General features: G+C 36.4%; 1 long non-coding RNA gene across 1 annotated transcript; it reads right to left on the bottom strand.

The window, feature by feature from the left end:
• Nucleotides 1-6,278: 6,278 nt before the first annotated feature.
• On the bottom strand, nt 6,279-6,724 carry LOC124460714. The gene is made up of 2 exons (XR_006954730.1): nt 6,550-6,724; nt 6,279-6,488 (listed from the first exon to the last, which is right to left on the bottom strand). It is a non-coding gene; the product is annotated as an uncharacterized LOC124460714 (long non-coding RNA).
• Nucleotides 6,725-7,913: the final 1,189 nt, after the last annotated feature.

Genomic DNA, 7,913 nt, shown 5'->3' with positions numbered 1-7,913 from the left:
TCTTTAAGTTGGCACAGGAAATTGCTGATTAAATTTCTACAGCAGCAAGCGGCTAGTCAACTAACCCTTTATTAAGTGCCCTCCCCCTCCACACAGCGCCGCCAACTCCACCACACTGCACTGCACACTGTGGAGGCGTGCATAATTTTGCAACAGCATTAAGAAGAAGGAACACACACAAAAAAAAAAAAATGAAAAAAATTGAGTTGATGCAACAAGTTGCAGCCGCATTTAATTGATATTAATTTAATTGACACTCGAGCTGAGTTGTGAACTCGAAACTAAGTTGAGTTGAGTTGGGCATAGGCTTGGTCTTCTTCTTTTTTTTGCTTCTTTTGCTACTTTGTTGCTACTTTCTATGTTCCATGGACTAATCGCGTGGGTTCACTGTGGCGGGCAAACAGACAGATAGACAGACAGCAGCTGGCAGTGTCAGTTGTCAGTCGGGGGCAAGTGGCAGCTTCAATGAGCTTTGCATGTAAACAGTTTACATTTGCGCTGAAGTGCATTTTATGAGTTTCCGTTTAAGTTCAATTAGGTTTTCTTTTCGTTCTTTTGGTGCTGGCTTTTCATGTTCATGATGATTAGCATAATGAGCAGAGCAGCAATTGCAGCAGCAGCAGCAGCGGCAACATTCAGCCAGCCAGTGCAGTGGCAAGTGGCAAGTGGCGTGAAGCAAGTGGCATAAAGAGAAGAAGGTTTTTCCCCCACTCCCACTCCCACCCCTCCCCCCTCGTTCTGAGTGGGCTGGGAAAAATTCTTTCAAGAGTTATGAGAGTTTTATTCTAAAAAAAAAAAAATATTTATAATAGTGTTGAAGAGACTCTCAGAGGGTTTAAAAGACAGCTTACATGATTTTCATGGCTCTAAATGGCCTGTAAAATTTATATATATTCGTTTAAATAACATTTTATTCATGGAATTTGCATCGGTTCGCTCTATTTAAGAGCTATTTAGTTAAATGACGTAGATAAGAATTAAAAATTAACTAATCAACTTTAAGGGAGAAGTCATCGTTTCTTAAGCTCAAGATATTTAGATACAGGATTCTACTCTTAAATCGTTAATAGTTAACCGAACAAAATAGACATCTCATTAAATAGATATGTATATGATAGCAATTGAATCATTCATTTGCAATATCTATGGTAATCACTGCCATGACATATTAACAATTTACAATGGATTAACAAACGTTTTTGTCATAAATATATAACTGTGATTTAAAGATCTTCCTGTGCTAATAGCTTCAACAAACAATGGACGGATTCGTTAAGGGGTAAGGGGGAGGGGAGTGGGCTATCATTAAAATATGTATAATCAATCTAGCAGTTTCCAATGGTGTTAATGTGCTTACTAAAACTGGTTTGCAAATTGCAATCGCATTAAATTCACTTCCGTTCGATTGGGATGGAGTCAAAGAAGAGATGAGGGTCAGAAGAGAAGGTGATGGGTTGGGGGCTTGCAACCGCTTCCGTTGTGTGTATTCACACCTCTCCATCCCTTTCAATCTCTATCTCTCTCTGTCTCTCTTTCTCTGTGGGTATTTCTCTGCATTTCCATATCTCTAGTTGAAACAGGTGTAAACTGTGACGCCGCCAACGGGCGACACATTTGGCAGCTATTCAAGTGTGACAACAACAAACCATAGGAAACCGAGGGAAAACAAAGAGAGAGAGAGAGAGAGAGAGAGAGAGAGAGGGAGAGAGAGAGAGAAAGCGAGAGACAGAAGGGAAAAGGAATGGAACAAAGTGGGTGGAGTATGAGGAAAAGGGTGGAAAGCAAATCAAATTGAATAATTGTTACATGGCAGGACATATCAGGATGCAGCAGCAGCATCGGCAGTCAGTATCTGAATATATGTAGGTCCGTATATACATACATACATACGATGATCGGACAAGTCTGGGCCTAACAAGCCCAGGCAACAACAACAACAATAACAATAACAAATTGGAGCGCGACTTCAATTCAATCAATTGAACGTGCCACGAATGGTTAGCAATAACAAAATATACTACGGGAAGTACCATACAAGGCGACAAGCTGGGTAGCCTGGCAGGCAGTCAGTCAGTCAGTCAGGCAAGGACATCGAGGACAGCCAGCAGAGTACAAGCAGAGCAGAGCATCAAATAGGACGAGGACAATGTCCAGACCTAGCCGCGTGTGAAATTGACAATGCCAGCTAAAAGAGAAGGCAACAACAAGCAAAAGGCTGAGCAGAAGGGTGTAAAATACACTTAAAACAAAAACCCTTCCATTAATATGGGATTAAAGAATATAGAACTTTACTCAAATTTTCTACATCTTAAGATTAAGGATAGATCATAGTTTACATAAATAAATGATATGAAGTAAATCCTCAAATTGAAGATGCGTTTGCAGTAATCTGAGATCGAATTTATTCTTTACCTGACTTAAGAAAAAGTTTGAAATAAAATTAGAACAACAATAAACAGCAATTTGGTAAAATATCCAAAAGTTAGCTAAAAAATAAATTTAGAATTCCACATTTCATGCCCTTTTCATATGTATCGTAAAAAAAATTAGCAGTGTTTTTGTTGTTTTCTCAGTGCAGATGGAAATATTTTTGCACGCGTCAAACGGCCAACGTGCGGGATTAACAACCATGCCCACCTGACGGTTGATGCAGAGAGTCCACCACTTCAACTCATGTCCAGTTCGTGTCCATTGATTGACTAGGAACACACGTCGTTCAGCCTGCAGTGTGTATACATACAAATATATCAATATATATATTTATTTTATTTTTCATTGTAGTTGTTGTTGTTGTTGCTGTTGCAATGCTGATGCGAAAATCAAGCAAATAAAATTTATTTAGGTTAAATTGTGGAACAACGGCCAGAACCAGCGCCAGAGACAGGGCGATATAGTGGCAGGAATGAGAGCGCGACTCGTATGTGCACACACAATGATGTCAGTGATTTTCAATATTTGCAGCAGGTTACCAACATTCAACATGAATACACACACACACACACACACACACACACACATAGAGCGAGAGAGAGAGACAAACCTATAACAGGTGTTGATATGTTTATAGACTGTCTGAGTGTAGGTTTTCGGGCAACAGGAATGAAAGTGCCACTAGGTGAGGAAACACAGCAACGGCATTGGCAATGGCAATGTGAAATCGAATAGGAATGGGAATGGTAAGGGGAATAGCATTGATGTGCGTGCAATTTGCACAAATTGCAACTGAAAGAGATAGAGAGATATGTTTGTATGTATGTATGTGTGTGCATATGTATAGTTGGGGGGCATTGGCGAGATGTGGCACCTGGATATCAATTAAACAATTAGTGGACCATTATTTGAAGTGCCATAAATGCAAAGACAATGCAAATTGAAGGGGCGAAAACACACATACATATATATCTACATACATATGTACATATGTATATGTACATATATTGATTGACATATTGTATTGGTGGTCTATACACTTTACAATTCATAGAGGCACAATACTAGAAAGCAAATGAGATCAACTCCAAAAATTTGATGTATGTAAATACTTTTCATAATCATCATTGGAGTAAGTAAATTTTTTTCCTGCTAAATAGGAATTTTTTGAAGACACCGAGTACCTTGGTAAAAGTTGCTTAGAATTCTTTGTAGAATCCGATATTTCTACAAGATTTTAATGTAAAATGTATGAAATTTTGAAACTTGATGTTAATTGTTTTGTCACTTTTTGACCGTCAATAGTTTTGCATTAACTCTGACATTTGTGTTAAGTTAACTCTTAGCGTCAATCTCATTCGACAAAAGACAGTTAAAAATTTAACCCACATTTATATTAGACTTTCCAGGCAACAAAATAAAAAGCAAGAATTGCACAGAAATGTTTTTATCTTTACAATTTACTATTATGTAATAAGTTTTTAATATTCAATAGTAATAGTAAGACATCTTTTACTCCATTCTGTATTTTATATGGTGATTATATTTAAGATCTGTCTTAAGAACTTTAAGAACAACACAATTTTCTATGAATAGTGCATTCAATATTTGAATAGTGGACAAAGTTGGTTGGTAAAAATTTTTCTTTCAATTTTAGCCAAAGTTCTTTTGTAGTTGTTCTTCTAATTGATAGAGATGGGGGATTTCAGTTCGATGTTTCTGCTTTTGTTCTCCAAAGTATGCACAATTTGGGTCCTTGTTAAAGTCTTTACATTAGAGCCAAAAACTTCTTTTTACACTACTTACACTTAGCGAGACACACTCACACGATTTGCGGCCATTGGGCAACGATTTAATTTTATCACAGAGGAGAGGAAGACCAAGACCTAAGAGCGGCAGCAGCAAACAACTAAGCAAAACAATGTCAGCGATTTATTGCATCAGCAGCACTCAGTTACGAGATACAAACAAGCAACCTCAGCAGCAGCCTACAACAAGAAAAAGACTCTTTGCCACCAATTGAGGTAAGAAGCTTCATGGGTTATATGTATGTATGTATGTACCTTGGTTGTCTCTCTTCAGTTACTCTAAAGGTATCTCTGTGTTACTTGCCCTGGCATTTCGGCAGCCTCATCAACGCGCTAATCTTGTTGTTGTTGTTGTTGTTATTGCTGCGGTTGTTTGCTGTTGACAACTTTGCCTTCATCCTCTTCATCCTAAGGCTCATCAGGCGGAGCAAAGTCACAGTCTCAGTCTCAGTCTCAGTTTTAGACTTAGACTTCGTCTCAGTCACAGCTTAGTCTCAGGCTGTTAAGAGTTCAACTCGTGATGTTTAGTGGTTCAAGCCAAGGCAACGATTTCCTCATCGTTTCGTTGTTTCTTTAGTGCTTTTTTTTTGCTTCTTCTCTCTATTGGTCTACAATTCTCTAGATCAGAGCTTTTGCGGTTTGTTGTTGCATTTGTTGTTGTTGTTACCGGCGACATTCTGTCATGCCACGATCACGAACCATTCGTAACACATTTGTTGCAATTTTCGTCGCTATTTGTTAAGGTTCACTAGAGGTTGAAACCAATGCCAGCTAAAGAGAAGACTGTTCAAGAAACTGCAAAATGCAATGCTGGAAAATTAGCAACGTGTAAAATATGCACTAACTGACCATAAAGTTGATGGGTAAATGTAACAAGAAAGACAAGAGACTCCATGGAAATGATTATGCTTAGAGTTAAAAATTTATCTCTATAGAGTAAAGTATTCCTTCCTAGACTCTATACATTCCAAAATGAGGAACAAAATGTGAATTTATTAAATTTTTTGCAACCTGAACCTTTTGTTCTTCAAATCACACTTTATACGACTTAATATCAGTCATAATCTACATTACAAAAGAGAATAATGCTTTCGACTAGTATTCATTGAGTTATTAAGTTCCCAACCATTCTGAATCCCTTCATGTTGTAAAATGTAAAGTCTTGCTAAAAAATATTAGTTTTCCATTTCGCCATATCTGTTTCTTAATATAATTTTTCATACATAATTCACTTAAAAGTGTAAAAATTATAAAAAAAAAAGAGAACAAGAAATATAAAGCAAGTAAGTACAACTTAGTTTAGCTTAAAGTTTACTTTGATAATTTCTCTTAATTTCACTCTCTCTTTCGCATTTTGAACTTAACTTTTTGTTTCAAATTCACAGTTCTCATATTTCAGTCTTATCAATTTCATATTGCGAACTCTCCTCCAGCTACCTCACCTTACCCACAATAACACGTTAAAATGAGAGAAAAAATGCCAAACTTTTCTGGTCCCCTCCCATACACACACACACACACACACACACACTCATATATACAGACATAAAACTCTCAACTCGTTGCATTGTGTTGCGTATCTTTTTGGCTATAGAAAACTTCTAACCACTTGGAATTTTTGAGCGAAAATCCCCAAAAGCGTTGGCGTTGGCGTATTCTAAAACTTTTGTGCTACTTTTTCGCCTGCCATAGCTAAAGTCATTATCATTAAAGCCATACACGAAGGCGAAACTTTCACTTGCCAGTGTTGGTGTGTGTGTGTGTGTGTGTGTCTATGCCAAAAAATATTGTAAATTGTATCTAACAGATACTTTATCGAGCCGAAACACAAAAGTTTTGTGCCATTGTCCGCGAGCGACAAACTCACAGAAACTGAGAACTGAGAACTCCTCATGAGAGTTGAGAATTACATGCCATGATAATGAGACATTTGGGCGACTGTGTGTATATGTGTGTTTGTGAGTGTGTGTAATTGGGCATGGCATAAAACTTATACTTTAGTGGAAAATTCACCAAGCATGTAATGAGTGTGTATGTCTGTGTGTTTGTGATATAACTTTTATTATTTAGGTCTAAGAATCACTTTAATTGATGAGTTTTAAAGTTTATTTAAGAAAATATTCCACAATTTTTGTTATTGTGTGTGTGTCTGGTCAATTTTCTTCATTTCATTTTCATCTTTTCCCTTTAACTAGCATCTTCCACCATAGGCTGGGCCCAAATTTAAACGACACCATTTGCCTTTATCACCTTGAATCGGAATAAAATTATGGTCAAAGAGTTTCTCAATATAAATTCAAGGTTTACATACCTCCTCTTTCAGGATTTGGATTAGCCATTGACTGACTAACAATGGCCAAAACTAGTAGCAAGATTGATATTGGAGCTTGCATTCTGACTATTTTATAAAATTGTCATTAAAGCTGATTTATATAGTCGTTGCAGGTAAGATAATTGAACGAACGAATTGTAATTCGATATGCTTACGAGAGTATTACACAGGAAATAATAAAATTAAACAAAGAAGCGTTCACAGTTATTTAATTTTACGTTGCTAATTGGATTAGTCATCAATTTAAATGGAAAATAAAAAAGTTTATCTACTCTAAAAGATTTTAGTTCAGTAGACATTTCACTTACAAAAACTCACGAATTTATAATATTTTCGCCTTGTCATCTTTTACTTCTCACAAATTTCGCCTATATCTGATTTTTGTTTAATGTAAAATATTGTTCAGTTTATTTGGTTACATAGTTTTCGACTCGCAAAGGTGTAGAGTTTCTTCCAGTTCTTTGCTAAAATGTTTCAACATTTTTTCAAGGATTATCTAAACCAAGGTAAAATGAAATGAAAATAATCATAAAATGAAATCTACAAATTAATTATAAATTTCATTGGTTGAAATAATAAAAATGTTATCATTTAGAGCCAATAAAAAAACGTCAATTGGTCAATTGCCAATTGTCGTAGAATCATCTTTTGCAGAATTCTTTACTAATGATAAAATATTGGACGAAATTTGGTTTATTTGCCGCATGCAAACTTTTTTTTGTCCCTGACTTTTTCCACTTTGTTAGCAAATCGCGGTCACATTTGAGACAAATTTCCAATTTGTAATAAAACAACTACGGGCCAAGCTTAAAGCATTTGCTTTAGAAAGTATTAAGGTTTTGTTTAGATGTATATGTATACATAGGGTAAGCAGCAAACAAAAACAAAATATAAAAGCGGAGGAAAAATGCTGCTGGTCAATCAAGTTTTAGTTTTTATAGGCTAAAATAGTTTGCAATAAAGTGCAAAAAGAAAGGCTTCGCATGGTTGGCTCAGTTGGTTGGTTTGCCGGTTGGGTGATAGATTTCCAAGCTCATTGAATCAGGTTACCAAGATCTCGACCAGCTGCACACCAACTATTATAGTTTTATTTTTTTTTGTTTTTTTCTGCTTTGGCTTTGGCTTTGTTTAGTTCTCTCCTGCAGCAAGTTGAAGTTTTAGGTGGATTTTGGTTTTGTTTTGTGTTGTGTTTTTTCTTTCAGCCTTTCACTCTTCCGTAGCAGCAGCAGCAGCAGCAGTTTTGCTGCTTTAGTTAGTGCCTGGCCATCGATTTCTGCTACAATTTAATGCCAACTACAATGCAACGTTGATTTCCATAGCCTAAAGGCGTTATGAGAGTACCA

This window comes from Drosophila willistoni, assembly GCF_018902025.1.
Source record: "Drosophila willistoni isolate 14030-0811.24 chromosome XR unlocalized genomic scaffold, UCI_dwil_1.1 Seg144, whole genome shotgun sequence".
In the NCBI taxonomy this organism is placed as follows: Eukaryota; Metazoa; Arthropoda; class Insecta; order Diptera; family Drosophilidae; genus Drosophila; species Drosophila willistoni.
This window is presented reverse-complemented; position numbering and strand designations above follow the sequence as displayed.